Here is a 19,511-nt window from a genome sequence, read left to right on the forward strand (position 1 = left end):
CGTGGTCGCACCTGTGAGGGAACTGGTAAAGTCGGCAATGTTGGGTATGCGGTAGGTGTCCATAATTGTTCGTGCACTTTGTCGATAGTAGTCCCCGCACATGCGCCAGGACTTGTCTTTCTTGAGTGTCATATGAATGGGCGTAGAGGCTGGCAGAGGGTTCGATGACGCCAGAGAAGTTCAGAAATCTGCTTTTTAAGGTTGGAGAGGCGCTCGGGACAAAGTCGACATGGTTTAGTGGAGATCGGGGTGCCTGGCGTGAGGCAAAGCTTATGAACCGTGCCGTTGGTGCAGACGGAAATGTTGCCGGCGGCACGGGAGACGGTTTGTTTACAATGTGTGGCGGGCGGGGCAGGCAAGGCAAGGTCGTGGTGTTCGGAGCCACTAGGCGGATCCGACGGGAGCCGAGGTGGCAAAGTGCCCCAGGAGTCAACGTGACAAGATGGCCGCCGGCCTGAAGCAGTGGCACCGTGGTCAGGTGAGCTCGGTAGAGCTCGTGAATCGTTAGTGAGTCCATTGTCCAAGGGCACAGCCTGTGGCAGCACGGTCGCGGGTAAAGCGCTAGGCACGAGTGCACTGTTGTGTTGTCAGTGGCGGTCGCACAGCGGCGCGCAGAAGCCGAAGTTGCATAGTTTGAGGTGCTGTCAACGAGGGGAGGGGTAGGAGCTGTGAGTTCGGGAACACGTGACGCTCGTCGCGCATGCGCACTTGTGTCCGGCCGAGTGTCAAATACTGCCTTATTATGGGGGTGTGGTCCTGTGGAACTGTCAGTACACGTTACGGTAGATTTGATAGCACAGTTGCGAGGGGTAGTGGGAGGTAAGCACACGGAGGCTTGATTGCTGGGACCACAAGCAGATACGGCACACTTACTGACCTTGCTTTGTCCTTGCCGCAGTGTCTGTAATTCTTTTGCTGCATCAGAGAGCTGGAGCTGAGTTTCGTGAAGCTGGAGGGAGATCTCGAAGTTTTTCTTGAATAGGCGAGCGACGTTTTCAAGCTCGACAAGGCACTTGTACGTTGTTTGTTGTAACGTCGTCGACAGAGACGAGTATGTACGGATGAGATGAGCCTGCACCGACGTGTCACGGGGGGGGGGGGGGGGGGGGGGTTGCTTGACGGAGCACAGGGGACGTGAGTTTTGGATGGGTGATGAAACACGGCGTTTTGCACTAGGTCCGGTGAAAGTTTGTGGTGTCGCAAGAAGTCAATGACTAGTATAGGTTCCTCAATATTGCACACTAAAAAAAGTCTACTCGAGTTTGCAGTTTGCGGAGAGTGAGACGACGTGGGAGGTTGAGCCCGAGCATTGTAGTTTAATTGAATTCACAGCTTGCAGTGAAGTATGATGAGGGCAGATGTTCAACAACACTAAGGATGTAGGTAGCAGCGAAACATCAGTGCCTGTGTCCACTAGGAAAAAGTATCCTGACGAAATGTCTTTAATATAAAGTCGTCCTTAATTATCCGATTGTTCCTGAACAGAATGGAGCACTGGGAGGTGCCTGTCATGTTGTGCGGAAGAGGCGGCACATGGACCTACCTGCGATTGGCGTTTGGGAAGCAGAAGGGCGGTCTGCAGTTCCATGCCGCCTCACCAAACCGTGTGTGGAAGTAACAGTATGGGTAGTGCGATTGCATTTCCTGCGAAAAGTTCGTTGCCAGAGGCGGTGGTTGAGGTTCGGTGGCCGCAGCCGGTTCGGTTGCATGAGGGGGCGTGACCGAGGGTGGAGCCATTGATGTTCCAGCTGTTTGTTTACTGCATCCCAGAGCAAGCGGAACAGTCAGCACAGTGCGGCCCTGGCCGCGTCCGGCCGTGGGAAGAGGAGCCTGAGCCTGAGACTTGCCGGGTAGGCAGTGGCTGGCGAAATAGAGCAGTGATGCATCATGCAGTTTGTCAGCAATTGTCATTCGTTGCTAGAAAAGTTCAGGAGACCTCTGAGCCAGAGCAAAGTGGATGTGAGGAGGTAGTTTATCTGATCAGATGGCGAGAAGAGCTGTGTCTGAGAGTAGATCATCGCTGACGAGGGCCATAGCCGTCTCCAGAGTTGTGAAAGTTTGTCGTTGCCTAGTTGCTCGACATGGAGCACTTGCTGTATTGCTGTGTCAGTTGAGCGCGCAAGCCGATGTAGAACTGTCTTTTTGGCTAGAGTGTAGCGGGTAGCTGAGTCCGGGGCGTCGACCAGGTCAGCAATCAAGTCCTCCTGGTCGTGCAGGTGGGTGATAAGGCACAGAAATCTGGTTGATTCGTCGAGTTTGAAATGGTCGAACACTTCGCCCACAATGTTGAACCTCGTTGTTGCCCTGTCAGGATTGAACGGCAGCAGCAGCTGAACGGCACTAAGCGTTGTAGAACGTTCAGAAGAACATGTTGAGTTTAATTCGTCGGGGCACTGCCTGAAACGATCTGCTGTTGTTGCAGTATTCCAGGAGAGTGTGTCTCCAGGGTATGTGGCGACAACAGCTGGGTGGGTGGCAGCGTGAAGGTGATGTGTTGTGGTTGAGTGCGATCTGTTGCGACGCGTAATGCTGACGCAGGTGAGACACCGTAATGTGTCGATTGAGGTTGCGGAATTTCGACACGTTGTGGGTGTGTTCGGATTGACGTGTCGGGGAAGACCGACGCGGATGAGGCACCGTGCTGAGAATGGTAGCGGAAGTTCGACTGGACCTGGCGCGGGGGCAACAGGTGAGAAAAAGTTCAAAGTTTGACAACGCGTGCCAGTCCACGGAAAACTCAATGTACAATCAGAGTCGGAGCCACCTGTGTTGCAGGGAGGCTGCAGAGGTACAGGCTGTCCAGAAGCAAAGTGAGGAAAATGATGTCGAACGTCAGGCGGAATGTGTGAATGTTCACTGTTCATAGTCACTTCACTCAAAACAGTGTGCGGATAAGGTGAATGTTGTGGCACAAAACACTGAGGCATAGCATTAGGACAGAGATGGAGGTCTGGCACAGATAACAAGCTATTGTTCCTGTTGCAGACCTAGGTATTGAAGCAGGAAGGCATGTGCTGATGCTGAACCGAGGCAGGCACGGGCGTGGTCGGATGCTGAGGCGGTTGACCTGTGAACAAAGCAGTTCTGGCCATGTGGCAGGAATCCACATGGTGCTGTATGGATTGCGGCATGGCAAACCGTTGTCCTGGCGGTGGTAGGTTATAGAATGAAGCATTTGCAGAAATCGGCATTGATCCTGCACTGCACGGAGATCTGTAAGAGGTAACTGCATCATTGATGAGGGAGGGCACATGTGGTGGGAACAAAGGCATCTGATAGCTGGAGTCATGCACCCTCCTAACCTCACTTATTGTTGCAGGCATGAAAACGTCCGGCGAAATCGGCATAAATCGTCAAGTGAGAGGCATCGTGTTGCAGTCCTGGTGGGTGTACATCGCCCGCAACACGATGCATGTCGATCACAAAATCCGGCGTTAGGCGTTGGGCCAAAGCCATTGTTTGAATGTTGTCCTGATGTAATACACACAAAAATAACCGACGTGGAGGCTGCAGATACAGTAAAACAGCGAAAACGGAAGATGTTACAACTCGAGGTCACCAGTGAGGTGGATGCTTGGGTCAGTTACACCAAACAACACCTCATAATCAGGAGTTCATTTATTCACCTCTTTACACAATTAAGGCTTACAAAGAACTGGATGGTGGAACTACACAAAGATAATATTTAGCTTAGTTAAAAGACGATACTGGTGTCGACCTCACAACGCCACAATAGTACTCAAAATAAATTTGTCAATTCGTAATTGACTTTCAGACCAACTTCCAAACTTGCCTTCTTTCATTAGTTAATAAGTTTTATCTGCAATAGAGGAAAACACTATGTCACAAGTAAATAACAGTGGTGCAAGTATTGTCCGTTAGCACTCATTCTTCATTTTTTACCCTGTCTGGAGATCTAATGAGAATAGATTTTATGATAAGATATTGTCTTGCCTGACTAATCTTTTAATTTTGAATTTATCACTATTCTGATGAAGCCTAATAGAACCAGTAGCACTGATGAATACATTATTCAGGATATTAACAGACTGATTTATTGTTTCTCAAGACTATTAGTACAGATTTTGTTGAAAATGAGGCAAAGGCATCCTCAAACTCTGTAAATTCTAGGAGAAATGGTAATTCATACTCACCACTCTGTCTTGTACATGGTCCATTATACTACATTCACTCCTGCAGTAAACTTTTTCTTTTGTGTGATTGAAATTTTTTTTTTGCCAACTGAAACCATTCTGTTCCACACATGATGCTGACATTGAAACTACCATTAGTATACAACATGTGCCAATGCAATAAAAGCAAAATGACTTCGCCAAACTAAAAATGATTCACCTTGCCCTACTACATTTAACTGTATTGTCTGCATGCAGTTCTTTATTTCCTCATCTACTTAACGGTGATACCAAGCAATATATTTTTATTTTTGAAATATAATATCTTTTATATACCACTCATAGAAGTTTATTCTTGCTCTCTTTCACACCTACATGTATGTAAACACTAGCAAGTGTGTGAGCACTCACACAGATGCGCGTGCTCTCTCTCTCTCTCACACACACACACACATGCACACACGCATGTGCACACACACGCACCTGCATGTACGCATGGCCAAGAGCGCGCGCGCGCGCGCCCACACACACACACACACACACACTCTCTCTCTCTCTCTCTCTCTTTCTATCTGTATCTCATGATCTGTAAATGGAGACAAATAATTAGTGATTTTCATTAGGCTGACTGAAGTCTCACAACCCATTTTATTTAAGTTGCAGTTGCAATTTAATTTCAACTAAATACGGTGCACATGGTGATGAATATTTGTAATATGAAACATGACAACTACTGAAGGGCAATGGTGCAAAGTGCAACTAGGAAGAACAATAATGTCACATAGAGGAAGGTGTAAGCAGATGAATGACGAACACTAACTTCACTTAACGAAGGTTTATTCAGCACTTGCACATACAAGAGCACGGAGTGAAATGCCTCCAGCCAGAATACATACGGTAAATACACAGCTACAGAACATTCTAGTACAATGATTCTTGCCATTTGTGGATACATCTAGAATGAACTGGAACCAAAGACAGAAATTAAAATGTTTCAGTTCAGGTGCGTTTTGGACTCACAACCCTCCATGCAACAAGCAGTATCATAACCACAACACTAAAGCAACTCCACTACTCGCCTTCTTCTGCGACACTGCTCCCTTCTTAAGAGAACAGTGTCTCAGTGTTATGTCCTCCTAGTCTGGAAACGAGTCATCGGTCATGCATACTCCGACTCCCGATGACTGAAGTTCGCCCTGGCGGTGATCTTCTTAGAACTTCCCTTGTCGCTACATTCTTTGTTATCTTTCTGCTTGTTGCCTGTTGCTGGAGCTTCGAATTTACCCTGGGTTGCAGGATCCTTAAAGGGCTTCATTTGAAGGACGTGGACTGTATCTCTGATCTTTCGAAGTCTTGTGTCGTGGTCGAAATCTTCAACTTCATAAGTAACATCAGACAACTGTTTTACAACCTTTTAAGGTCCAAAGTAGTGCATGAGGAGCTTCTCAGAGCGACCAACCTTCCGAACAGGAGTGAAGATCCAGACAAGGTCACCAGGATGGTAGACAACAGGGCAGTGGCTCGCGTCATACCTTGGGCGATCGTTTTCTTGAGCCTGCAGCATGCGGAGTTGAGCTAACTGCTGAGCTTCCTCAGCTCTGGTTCACACCTGGACGATGTAGTCGTCGTCCATGTCATCAGGATGTAACGGAAACACAGAGTCCATCGTCGTCATCGTCTCATGCCCATGAACCAGGAAAAATTGTGTAAATCCTGTGGTGTCTTGTTTGGCAGTGTTGTAGGCAAACGTCACAAAAGGTAGCACCTCATCCCAGTTGCTCTGCTCAACACTGACGAACACTGACAGCATGTCGGCCAAGGTCTTATCAAGACGTTCAGTAAGCCCATTAGTTTGTGGATGGTAGGCAGTCATCATTTGATGAGTAATGTTGCACCAACGGTTTATCTCTGTCACAAGATTTGATTGAAAAACTTTCCCTCAGTCTGTAATTAATGACCTTGGGGCACCGTGTTTTAATACAATGACTTCTATGATAAATTTGGCTACCTCAAATGCTTCAGCTGTTTTCACGGCTTTTGTAATGGCATAGCACATCAGATAATTAGTGCAAACAATAATCCATCTATTGCCACTAATAGATGTTGGAAATCGTCCGAGGAGGTCAATCCCAACACGGTGGAAAGGCATTTTGTATGGTGGAATTGGTACGAGTCGGCCAGGTGGTTTCTGAGGAACTGCCTTTCTCCTCTGACACTCTCAACAGTGAGACACATTGTGACGGACATCCTAAATAAACCTGGCCAGAAAAATCTCTTGTGGATCCTATCATTTAATGAATCCTAAATGTTCGGCCTCAGGTGTGTCATGGAATTTCTGCAGAACATCTAAGCGCATGTGTTTAGGAATCACTGGTAGCCACCTCTTTCCAAACGGATCAAAGTTTTTCTTGCGGACTAATCCATTAACTACCTTAAATTGTCCTTTCACATCCTCTGACTGATTTAAGGCAAGCATAATTTGAGATATCTTGGTGTCCTTCTTCTGCTCAGCAGAGAGATCCTGGAGTGCAGCGAGACAGTCACTATCTTCATCAAAGCCTTGACAGTCTTGCACAGGGTTTCTTGAGAGGTAATTGGCGTCTTGGTGTTTTCTTCCACTTTTGTATACTATGATAATGTCATACTCTTGAAGACATAGTGTCCATCTGGTGAATCGTCCTGTCAGATACTTAAGACCTTTCAACCAACAAAGTGAATGATGTTCTGTAACAACTGTGAATGGCCTTCCATAGAGATACTGTCAAAATTTCCGCATGGCCCAGATCACTGCAAGACATTCTGTTTCTGTAATTGGGTAGTTCCTCTTGGTTTTTGTAAGTGTCCAAGAAGCATAGGCTATAACCTTCTCTTTTCCATCCGAAATCTACACCAGAACAGCGCCGATCCCATACCCACTGGCATCTGTGTGTAGTTCTGTAGGTCAGTCATCAGAGCTTTTCGCAGAACATCGAAAGAATGTTGTTGAGCACCACCACAGATAAATTTAGCATCGGTGTTTAACAAGTCTAGGAGTGGCTTGGCTTTGATACAAAAGTCTTTGATAAAACGACGGTACTAAGAACACAATCTGAGGTAGCTTCTCACATCTCTAATACTTTTAGGAATAGGAAATTCTGTTCTAGCTCTCACCTTTTCTGGGTCTGGTCGCACACCTTCACTTGACACAAGGTGCCCAAGTCTTTTGATTTCTTTTGCTCCAAAGAGACACTTCCTTGGATTAAGTTTCAATCCGGCTTGTTGGAGACACTTATGTGTTCATCAAATGTCTCTGAGAACACTATAATGTCATCTAAATAACAAAGACACATCGATCACTTCAGGTGACTTGGAAGATTATCCATCATGCGTTCAAAATTTGCTGGTGCACTGCACAAACCAAACAGCATTACCTTAAACTCATACAGGCCCTCAGGGGTGATGAATGCAGTTTTCTCACAATCAACCTCATCTACTTCAATCTGCCAGTATACCGAGTACATCTCCATGGTTGAGAAAAACTTAGCCCCCTCCAGACAATCTAGAGTACTGTCAATTTGTGGAAGAGGTAAATGTCCTTTTTAATTGTCTTATTAAGCTTTCTGTAATCAACACAAAAGTGCCAACTGCCATCCTTCTTCCTGACGAGAACCACTGGTGACGACCATGGGCTCTGTGAAGGTTGAATGATGACATTCTTCATTATTTTCTCTACCTCGTCGCAAATTATTCGACGTTCCACTGCTGACACAAGGTATGCTCTCTGGCTTATTGGTTGATGGTCTCCAGTGCTAATCTGGTGCTTCACCATCGATTTGTCTAATTTGCTCTTCACCTGTGGATTGAAGCATTCAGAGAACTCTTGAAGAATGGCAAGTAGCTTCTTCTGTTGTTCCTCAGTGAGATCAGGTGATAGTCGAGCTAGAAGATCTTGTCTCATAGTGGTAGTGCTAATTTCATCCACAAACTCGGCATGGGAGGTTTCTATGATGCTCAGCTGTTCTGCACTTAACGGTTCAGCATTTGCTACATACATGCATCTTGGAAGGATATGTGGTTCTCGGCGACAGTAACTATCCACAATTCACCGAATCCAATCTTAAACGACACAACAGAGGCTGGGATGACAAAGTTATTCTTCAGTGGTACGTTTCTCTTACATTCCACTACAATATCCATGGGTTGATGCATGGCATGACACACAACAGCTACCTTTCTAATGCTGACTGTAGGAATGATCACTTCATCCACCACACATAGTTTCTACACACTCAGATGCGCATCTTCCTGCCCACAGCATCTTATCTTGTCTAGCATACTCTTTGAGTGACCACAATCTATAATTGTTTGAGAAGCATTCAAAAAGTGCCATCCAAGAATGACGTCATGACTACACTCTTGTAAGATGATGAATTCTAAGGGCCACTTATACCCACTTACACCCACACGAATGACACATCGTCCTGCAGGTTTTACATATTTCCCATTAGGCACCTTCAGCAGAGATGTTTTGTTGTTGACGAATATGGTTTTCTGCAACTGGCGATGGTACTTCTCCGAAATGACTGAATACGATGATCCAGAGTCCACAAGAGCTTGGGCTGGTCGGCCATCCGTGAGGATATCGACATACTTTCCTACCATTTTTGTAGTGATTGACAGTGGAGGATTTTTCTCTTCGGCGGCTTCACCTCCAAGGAAGGTTGCGCTCTTTAGTTTTCTAGGTTGCAATGGCTAGGTGATGGGCTGGAGCTTCTAAATGGCAACGGAGACCTCGATCGGCATGTCGGGAGCGTCCTCTCCAGTAGCTAGCTTGCGGCGATGGTGACCTATGTCGTCCTGCATCCATGTCTTCGTATTCATCTTTGTCGTCCCAGAGTTGGCATCGGCTAAGATTGGTCTGCTGTCTTGTGGTGCGGGCATCATTAAATATCCACCGCCTTTCTCAACAATAGCGCACCACATGTCCTGCTCATCCACAGTGGAAACATACTGGTTGGTTATCCTGAGTCCTCCAGACATCAGTCTTCCTTGGTGCCCAAACAGGTTCCTCATGCGGCATTGTAGGAACATAACTTCGCCTGGGTCTCTGCTTTTTTACCATTTTAAAGGGAAATGAAGAATGAGAGATTGGGTTCAATGACTGTTCCACTTCCTCCCTTATGACCTCTTGAAGTGTCCTTATGACCTCTTGAAGCATCTCGGTTTTTTGCTTGCCGTGCAATCCAAGTGCCTTCTGAACTTCCTCTCTCACTATCTGACAAAGAACACTTGTGAAATCAGTTTTTTCCTGCATCACAGACATTAATATGATGTTTGGAAGCTGTTCAAACTTCTTGCATGTAATTCTTTTTTGATGCATTTTCTCAATATACTGGCATCATTATATGAAGTCGTCTGCTGTTGAAACCTCCTTCAGGAGTAGCGCTTGATGCATGTCCTGAGCAACACCCTTCATTAGATGTGCAACCTTATCTTCCTCCTTCATTGGAGGATCCACTATTTTACACAGCTCCAAGATGTCTTGAATGTAGGCTGCTGTGATTTCTCCTGGACGCTGTGCCCTGCACTTTAATTTATCTTCAGCCTTGCACTTCTGTCATTGTGTGTCGCTGAAATACTTGCACGGTTCCACCTGAAATACTTCCCAGTTCGTGAACTTCTCCTCGTTGTTCTCATCCCATTGCTTGGCAGTGCCCTCCAAGTAGAAAAATACATTGGACAAACACACGGTATCATCCCATTTGTTAAATTTGGCTATACACTCATATACCTTCAGCCACTTGTTTGGATCTTGGCCATCATCACCAGAGAACCCAGAAGGATGTCTCATGTCGTGGCACACAGTTGCTGTCATTGTGATGTCCTCTTCTTCTTCTGTCTTCGATAGATTGTGATCTGTTGAAGACGGCCCGAAGTTGGGTTTCTCGCCACGTAAATGGTGGCTCTGATGTGGGCTGATGGGAGCCACTGTCATTGATAATGAGTGCTATCACAGGTTCCAATACCTAGTGCCTCCACCAGAATAATGTCATGTAGAAGAAGGTGTAATTAGATGAACGACAAACACTAACTTCACTTAATGAAGGTTTATTCAGCACTTGCACATACAAGAGCATGGAGCGAACTGCCTCTGGCCAGAACACATACAGTATATATACAGCTACAGAACATTCTAGTACAATGATTCTTGCCATCTGTGTATACTTCTAGAATGTACTCGAACCAAAGACACAAATTAAAATGTTTCAGTCCAGGTGAATTTTGAACTCACAACCCTCTATGCAACAATCTAGTATCATAACGACTACACTACAGTGACTCCACTACTTGGCTTCTTCTGCGACAATATTAATCTGAAAGCTCACACATATAGACAAGAAGGCTGTGAGACACACTGTACATTTGTGTTGCAAGGCAGTGTTCATTACATTTTTCTGCACATAAAACTAGTAAATATTGATGTTGCTGTAGCCTGTGCCTCAATAATGAGGACAGTGATATTATATGTTTATCGCCAAGTACAGAAACAAATTAATATCTGTTGTTCCTTAAACTGGGCCCGCACTGGACTAGCTGTACCACACATAGACACGCGGCACAGAATGGCACAGACCAGAACACAACTGCAAGCATGAAACAGTGTTCGTAGGTGTGCAGCAATGTTCCAGTGTGTGCGTCAATAAGAATGGAAAATGACAAATATCATACAAACAGAACATGCATGAACAAACCATTTCCTTTTATACACTGACATTGCACAGAACTAGTTCTTTGATGCACACAGCACCACGATTTCACATCCACATTGGAGATGCCACACTGCACTGAATCTCTTTCCTTGATTTTGCGCAATGTGGCACAGGGCGGTGCAGCTGGTATGGACATGGCTTTATTTTTTTATATATACTGCAATTGCTTGACAAGTTGTATGGGAAACAGTTTGGTGCAATGACTGACTGTCACAGTATTTTGATAACAAAATTCGTTGTTAGTGTCATGAACTAACGATGTAAAATATTACCAAATGAACCAATAAACAAGTGTGCTCATCATTGATCCAACACTTTGCCTTGTATATGCGAATAATAGTCAATACCACAAAACTTAAGAAGCTCAGGACTTATTCATGTTAGTGGTACTATATGTTAATAACCTTACATTATATTTTGAAAAGATGACATTTTTTTTTTTGTAGATAATATAAATATTATTGTACAATGTGAAGGCAAATCTAGAGAGAAACTTGTATGAATATTGTGATTGGATTTGTCAAAGATATGGACTATAACAAAAGGGCAACGGCTAACGCCAATGCAGGCTGGCCAGGGAAGTGGTGGTACTTGTTGTTCCTCAAAGAACGGTAGTACTTTACACCACATGGGCTGAAATGGGACATACACAGTTGCCCAAAGCATGGGCAATACCTAAGGTTTACCACTGTCTTCATATAATAGCTGCTGCTCAGAATGCCCATGATACATGGCAGTGTAAACCATCTCATTCAGCATTTGTCTACCATACTGCTCCACAATGCAGGCTACTAGATTGTGATCACCACATCACAAAATTAGTATCCAATACGTATTTGGTCATCACTGTAGGAGAAGTTGAAGTAGCACTCCTAGAAAAGATTATGTTCTGCAGCTCAGCATGCCAGCAGTTGGGTTGTTTCTGGAGAAAAGAAGCTGACATGTAATGGCATGAAATCACCATTCCACAATGCAAGAGACGACATTATATCATTGACAGTGATAAGTTCACAACCATTGCAAATCTTCCAATGTCAAATCAACACATATACATATAATGTAAGGTCCACAGCCTCGTGGACAAGATAGCAGTTGTTCCATAAAATTTTTGGCATGCAGCCACAGAAATTTCACTTCTTCTTCTTCTGATATTTTGGCTGTATATTGTCCAGCCATCTATTGAACTGGCTTCCTCTGAAGATGTCTGGATGGTTTACAGACAAAATATCAAAAGAAGAAGAAGTGAAATTTCTGCGGCTGCACTCCAGAAATTTTACGGAAAATCATTGCACCATGAAAATATTAAGATGTACAAGACAGTAGTCACCCCCACTATGATAACACTGAGTCACCCAAAACTTAGTTGTTGCTGTGTGTGGCCCTCTTCTGTTGATTGGTTCACCACATGGATCACTATCATAGCAGCATGACCTATACAAGCTGGTATCTCATGGTATGATAAATTCACTTCCCCACATGCTGATCATTTTGTGACATTTTAACTCACTCACATGCTGATGGTATGCCTTCTGATATTAACATGTCATATTAACACTTGCTTTAATGTTTTCACTTTATTTAGTCTTCACTGACCTTAGCATAACACTGACATTTCTGCTAAGGCCAGAGAAAGTCTTTGTGGGTCCATGGGTGCATTATTATGTTCACAATCTTAGTTAATAATTCCTGATATCCCATTAAACTTTCATATGAATTATGTCTTCTGGATGTCGCAGTTTTCACAAACATTAGTGTATTATGTGTAACACATACACGGTCCATTCAGATTAATGTGACCACCGTCTATGTCCAATGTCAACACGGAATAACCACTCACAGACAGCAGGTGGCAGCACTAGCAGTGGATAGCATAAAAAGCGTGTTGTGGGTATGAGGGAAACAGTTAAGTTGTTGTCATAATGATTAAATGTAGTATCTAAAAACAAAGATGATGTGACTTACCATACGAAAGCGCTGGCACGTCGATAGACACACAAACAAACACAAACATACACACAAAATTCAAGCTTTCGCAACAAACTGTTGCCTCATCAGGAAAGAGGGAAGGAGAGGGAAAGACGAAAGGATGTGGGTTTTAAGGGAGAGGGTAAGGAGTCATTCCAATCCCGAGAGCGGAAAGACTTACTTTATGGGGAAAAAAGGACGGGTATACACTTGCACACACACACATATCCATCCACACATATACACACACAAGCAGACATCTCACAAGCAGACAAATTTAAAGACCAACAGAAAGAGAAAATAAGACGACAGAAAAGATTTCGAAATGCAACAGTGCCAATAAAAAACGTAATTGTTGGGTTCAAATTACTGATATCAATATAATAGAGGGAAACATTCCACGTGGAATGTTTCCCTCTATTATATTTATATCAGTAATTTGAACCCAACAATTACGTTTGTTATTGTCACTGTTGCATTTCGAAATCTTTTCTGTCATCTTATTTTCTCTTTCTGTAGTCTTTAAATATGTCTGCTTGTGAGATGTCTGCTTGTGTGTGTATATGTGTGGATGGATATGTGTGTGTGTGCGAGTGTATACCCGTCCTTTTTTCCCCCTAAGGTAAGTCTTTCCGCTCCCGGGATTGGAATGACTCCTTACCCTCTCCCTTAAAACCCACATCCTTTCGTCTTTCCCTCTCCTTCCCTCTTTCCTGATGAGGCAACAGTTTGTTGCGAAAGCTTGAATTTTGTGTGTATGTTTGTGTGTCTATCGACATGCCAGCGCTTTCGTTTGGTAAGTCACATCATCTTTGTTTTCCCACGTGGAATGTTTCCCTCTATTATACTGACTAAATGTAGTGATTTTTATAATGTCCAAAATGGCACAATCATTGGCTTTCGGGCCAAGGGTGGAAGCATTTCCGAAATGATTATATTTGTGGCACCGTAGCTTCAAAGTGTACATGTGTGGTTCTAAGAGCACCATGATGAATTTACCATACTCCCCTGGCCACCAAACTCCACAGATTTTAACCCAATTGAGAATCTGTGGGGCCATCTCAATCAGGTGGTTCACACCACAGATCCTTAAATGAGAAACCTAGTGTAGCTGGCCACAATACTGGAGTTTGAATGGCTCCATATCGCTGTCGGTACCTTTCAGAACCTCACTGACTCTCTTCCTGGATGTCTCACAGTGGTCTGTGCTGCAGAAGGTGGTTATTCACATTTTTTACAGGTGGCCACATTAATGTGAATACACATAGTCACACCTGAAAATGGTTAATGTACAGCTATATATCTATAGGCTAACCAACTAACTGGCTAATAACAGCCAAAATATCATAAACAGTTGTCATATGATGTTATTGCCATAAATTTTTACACTTACCACAGAATCTTACACTCATGGCTGAACACTAAGAAACACATCAGACAAATCTTTTCCATACCTGTGCGGTTATTCTATTACCATTCAAATGTGATTCTTTGAAGCCATTTGAAATACAGCATATGTCCAAATCGTCAAAGCTATTATCAGATTCTGCTTGTGTAATTCCATTTGCACCTGGTTCAGAACTGTTAAGGCTGCTAAATACATTTGTTTTTCTTGCCTGTCACATAATTAAAACAATCACTGATATTGCATCCCTATTGATAACATCCAGTTCTAATTAATATTACATTACAATTGTGAATACTCAAATACTTCCCAGAAAAAGCAACAGAATTTAAAACTTAAACAACGAAAGCTAGTGAAATGAAAAGCATATACACATGTACAAAGGAATAAAAAATCTTAATTATTAAGTGTTATATAATCACAGTGATGAAACAGTGATTCAATGTTAAAATATTGAAGAATGTTCTACATTAATCAGTTTTTAAAGAAATGAATGAGCCTTCTGTTGACCTAATCAAATAATATAATGTGAGCATGCTAACTTGCCAGAGAATGAGGTGAGCCAGACCTATATCGAACCCTCATAATGGATTAATGACATGGGCTGGTTCACCAGTGTGCATGAGTGTGGTGTTTTGGTTATTTCTCATACTCATTTATGCAAATGCTCAACTGGTCCCCAAATTCCACCTTAGAGAATATGATACACAAACAGTTAAAACACAAAAATAATCAGAACAATGTTTACACAATTTGCAGACAGATTTACATCTACATCCACATGATACTCTACAATTCACATTTTAGTGCCTGGCAGAGGGTTCTTCGAACCACCTTCAGACTATTTCTCTACTGTTCCACTCTCTAATAGCACATGGGAAAAATGAACACTTAAATCTTTCTGTACCAGCTCTGATTTCTGTTGTCTTATTAGAATAATCACTTCTCACTACATAGGTTTGGGACAATAATATATTTTCATATTCAGAGGAGATAATTCAAGGTTGACATTTCATGAAAAAATCTCACCACAATGAAAAAGTCTTTCTTTTAATGATTGCCATTCCAAATCACTTATCATATATATGACACATTCTCCCCTATTTTGTGACACTACAAAACGAACTGCCCCCTTTGGACTTTTTGCTGTCCTCCATCAGTGCTATCTGGTAAAGATCACATAATACACAAAAATACTCTTGCAGAGGACAGACATGCACAGTGTAGGCGGTCTCTTTTTCTGAAACTGATTTTATTTGAGGGCTTTGACCCACTGAAATAAACAAACCCAAAGTGCCTGACTTTACTTAGAAATAATGAAATCAAAATCCTGATCTGAACCTCCCAATATGTGTCATCTGATAAAATTCTGCTCTAAGAGGCTAAAAAATTATGTTTCCTCTTACCAAAAGTGCTTGGAATTTAATAGTCACTTTTAAGAAGAATAACTTTGTGTGTCTAGTCTGTGATCTTTTACAGCCAGCTGGGACTTACATCTGTACCATTTTTCTATTGTATGGTGTTGTGCTGTGGAGAGGAATGTATAAACACATGAACAGAGGATTTGTACCACAGAGGCAAGCACTGAGGATAGTGGCTAGGATCAAAAGGAGAAACCTCATGTAAGGATCCAGTTATAAATTTTAATATTATGAAAGTGTATGTGTAGTAGCCACCAGAAAGATCGCGGGAGGCGCACATTGGCATGGCGCGTCACGGGTGGTAGTTGCCGCAAGTAGAGTCCCGTCCACCAGAGGGCACGCGAGAATTCGGACGCGACCTCTGCCGGCGTAACAACAAGAACAACAACAACAACTCCGGCAGCACGGGCCATGTCCAGTCAGTTAAGATCGGGCATGCCTAGGACACAGTCCCGGTCTACGCTAAGTGAAGTGCGACGTAACGTGAACAGTGTTACTACACAATTGGCGACGAGTAGGGTCGTTCTTTCGCGTGTTGCGTCGTTGTTCCGGTTTCGCAGCTTCTCCACGGCATGGAGGATTTGGTACGGGTTTTGGTGGCGCAGCAGACGGAGCTCATGGCCACCATGAAACAAGTGCTTCCGGCGTTGCTCTCCATGCCGTCTGCTCCGGCGCAGTTCCCTCCTCCCTTTGCCCCGTATGACGAGACGGCGGAGGATTGGGACGCATATGAACATCGCCTTCGGCAGCATTTCCAGGCGTTTCATGTTGCCGATGCGGAGGTATGTCGTGCTCTCTTCTTGTCTTGGATATCTCCCTCGCTGTATCAAGTTTTGCGGCAGCTAGCGCCGTTGCAGGAACCCTCGTCCTTGTCTTTTGACGCATTGTGTTCATTGCTGTCTTCCTATTATCGCCGCCGCACGCATGTTGTGGTGGCTAGGGTCGAGTTCTATCAATGCAAGAAACAGCCCCATCAGTCTTACCGGGCGTGGGCCGCTACCCTGCACGGTCTTAGTCGCAAGTGTCATTTTGTCACGGAGCAGTCGCGAGAGTCGTATGCCCACGTTATGGTACACGACGTCATTGTTCGTTCGGCCCCTGATAGGGAGGTCCGGCAGCGGGCCCTGCAGTTAGAAGACCCTTCCCTCGAGGAAGTCCTGTCCATTGCTCAATCGTATGAAGTCTCTCACGCAGCAGGTCAACAGCTGGAAGCGTGGTGCGACGTCGCGGAGGTTCAGGGTGGCGCGGCCGCGTCCACTGTGTCCGGGGTGGACGACGTGCGAGCGGTACAATCCGGCCGTTACGGCCGCTCCCGCATGGCGCGTAAACAGAATTCCGGCCGCCGGCCCCTGTTGCCGTCCTGTGCGTCATGCTATATACATCATGATCGGTCAGAGTGCCCCCGGCATTGGGCCGTTTGTCGCAAATTTAATAAAAAAGGTCACATTGCTAACGTTTGCCGCTCAGCCTCGAAAGAATCGAAGGAAGCAAGTACAGAGGACATGGACGTTGACATTCAGGAAGTTTCATCGGGCCAGGCTCCCGACGCATCGGCACGCAAACTCTTTATTGAGGTGTCGGTTCGGTCGCGCTGGTTACAACTGCAAGTAGATACGGGCGCGGCAGTTTCGTTGTTGAATGCACAAACTTATTCCGACCTTGGATCGCCCCCGTTGGCGCCAGTTTACCGGCGTCTACGCGGTTATGGTAAACAGTTCATTCCCCTACTGGGTCAATTCACTACCGACGTGACTTACAAATCAGTCACTCGGCCTATTACTTTTATTGTTGTCAGTGATGCGAGCTCCGCTAACCTTTTTGGCCTGGATGCCTTTCAAGCTTTCGGTTTTTCTATTGCTGACACCATACAGTTGGTCTCCGAAGACGTTCCCTATCACTCATTGGAATCTTTGATCTCAGACTTTCCAGATATTTTTGAGGAGGGCCTGGGGCGTGTTTCCGATTTTGAAGCTCACTTAACGTTGAAGGCGTCGGCTCGCCCGCGTTTTCTACGCGCGAGACAGATCCCCTTGGCTCTCCGCCCTCAGGTAAAGGAAGAGCTAGACCAGCTGACAGCCCTAGGGGTCGTTCTTCCCATTTCTTCCAGTGAGTGGGCTTCGCCCCTCGTTATTGTCAAGAAGCCCTCGGGAAACTTACGTCTTTGTGGCGATTTCAAGGCCACCATTAATTCCCAATTGGTGGTGGACACCTATCCTTTGCCTCGTGCTGATGAATTGTTCTCCGCCGTAGCGGGAGGCCAATATGTTTCGAAAATCGATCTTTCAGAGGCTTATCATCAGATACCACTTGATGAGGACTCCAAACGGCTGGCGGTCGTCATCACCCCGTTTGGCCTTTACCAATACCAGCGGTTGGCTTTTGGAATATCCAGTGCCCCGGCGATATTCCAGCGTTATCTTGAGCATGTCACGTCGACAATCCCTCATTGTATTAATTACCTGGACGACACAATTGTCACAGGCCGCAGCACGAAGGAACACTTGCACAACCTTCGCACCCTCTTTCTCAAATTCAGGTCTGTGGGCTTGCGTTTCAACCTGCATAAGTCAACCTTCTTCCAACCGTCCATTGAGTATGTGGGCTACCATATCTTGGCATGGCATCCAGCCACTAGGAAGTTTGGTCCAAGGTATCGTCAACCTTCCTCGGCCCACTTCGCTGAAAGAGTTACAAGCTTTTTTAGGCAAGATAGCCTATTACCACCGGTTCATTCCCAGGGCTTCCACTATAGCCCACCCCCTGTACTGCCTTCTGCACAAGGGTGTTCCTTTTGATTGGTCGCCTGCATGCGAGCGAGCGTTCACCTCGTTGAAGGGCCTCCTCACTTCAGCCCCTTGTTTGGCTACTTTTGATCCCCATAAGCCATTGGTCCTGGCTACAGATGCTTCGCAGTATGGGGTGGGGGCGGTCCTGGCCCAACGCAACGCAGATGGTTCCGAGCAACCACTGGCGTTTTCATCTTAAAACGCTTAGTCCCGCGCAGGCCCATTACTCCCAGGTGGAAAAAGAGGCTTTGGCCATTGTCTACGCTGTTACCAAGTTTCACCCTTTCTTGTATGGCACGAAGTTTCAGTTAATCACTGACCATAAGCCGTTAATATCGTTATTTGGCCCCGCCTCTCAGATTCCGGATAGGGCGGCCCACAGACTACAGCGCTGGGCCTTGTTCCTCTCTAAGTACCATTATGACATTCATTTTCGCCCTACAGGACAGCATGCCAACGCCGATGCTCTTTCCCGTCTTCCGGTGGGCCCGGATCCTACGTTCGATCGAGAGGAGATTATGTGTTTTCATTTGGATGTGGCGTCCCGCCAAGCAGTTGATGGCTTCCCGATCACTAGTTCTCGAGTCGCCAGGGAAACGGCGGCTGACCCGGTTCTCCGGCAAGTAGTTTGCCTCATTCAGCAGGGGTGGTCCTCCCGCCCTCCAGGCCGGGCCTCGGACCCTCTTCGTAATTATTTTCTTCTACGAGACCGCCTCTCGGTCTTGGAAGGAGTTCTCCTTCTGGCTACCGATGATACAGCTCCTCGCGTGGTTGTTCCTGCAGGTTTACGAAGGGAGGTCCTCACGTTATTACATGCGGGGCACTGGGGTGTTTCCCGTACTAAAACCTTGGCTCGCAGACATGTGTACTGGCCCGGTATTGACAGAGAAATTGAGCACTTAGTGGCCGCCTGTTCCCAGTGTGCGAGCCAACAAGCATCTCCCAGGGCAGCGTTCTCTTCATGGCCGCCGGCAACCCAAGCATGGGAACGTGTTCACATCGATTTTGCAGGCCCGTTTCTCAATGGCTTTTGGCTCATTGTCATTGATGCT

General features: G+C 45.3%; 1 protein-coding gene across 1 annotated transcript in view; it reads right to left on the reverse strand.

Moving 5' to 3' along the window:
• Positions 1-14,392, reverse strand: part of LOC126259647 (uncharacterized) — a 49,767-nt gene extending 35,375 nt beyond the window's left edge. The window contains exon 1 of the mRNA XM_049956579.1: positions 14,302-14,392. The gene's annotated coding sequence lies outside the window, so the exon portion shown is untranslated. The remainder of the gene's footprint in view (positions 1-14,301) is intronic.
• Positions 14,393-19,511: the final 5,119 nt, after the last annotated feature.

Source organism: Schistocerca nitens, chromosome 5 (assembly GCF_023898315.1).
Source record: "Schistocerca nitens isolate TAMUIC-IGC-003100 chromosome 5, iqSchNite1.1, whole genome shotgun sequence".
Taxonomy (NCBI): domain Eukaryota; kingdom Metazoa; phylum Arthropoda; class Insecta; order Orthoptera; family Acrididae; genus Schistocerca; species Schistocerca nitens.